This window comes from Crocuta crocuta, unplaced genomic scaffold (assembly GCF_008692635.1).
Source record: "Crocuta crocuta isolate KB4526 unplaced genomic scaffold, BGI_CrCroc_1.0 scaffold528, whole genome shotgun sequence".
Classification (NCBI taxonomy): Eukaryota; Metazoa; Chordata; class Mammalia; order Carnivora; family Hyaenidae; genus Crocuta; species Crocuta crocuta.
In genome coordinates, this window is record NW_027530010.1 from 2,554,765 (window position 1) to 2,554,999 (window position 235).

General features: G+C 50.6%; 1 protein-coding gene across 1 annotated transcript in view; it reads right to left on the minus strand.

Moving 5' to 3' along the window:
* The window catches only part of LOC144231672 (ETS translocation variant 3), a 13,754-nt gene that overhangs the window by 12,624 nt on the left and 895 nt on the right, over positions 1–235 (minus strand). The window lies entirely within an intron of this gene.

The window sequence follows — 235 nt, forward strand, 5'->3', positions numbered from 1 at the left end:
GGCGGGGGGGGGGGGAGAGCAAAGACACGTCATCTTTCCTGTGGCAACCATCTAATCTGCTAGAGCTGGACAGCAGCACCAAGGTGTCCCAACCTGTCACCCTTGCCTACGTTACTAAACGTCACACCTACTTTCCAAGAGAGCATGAAAGTTCCAACAGAAACAAATGGGAAACACAAACTAATGTTTTAGGAAAATACAGCTGAAAACCCCTTTACACCCCCCCCCCCCAACC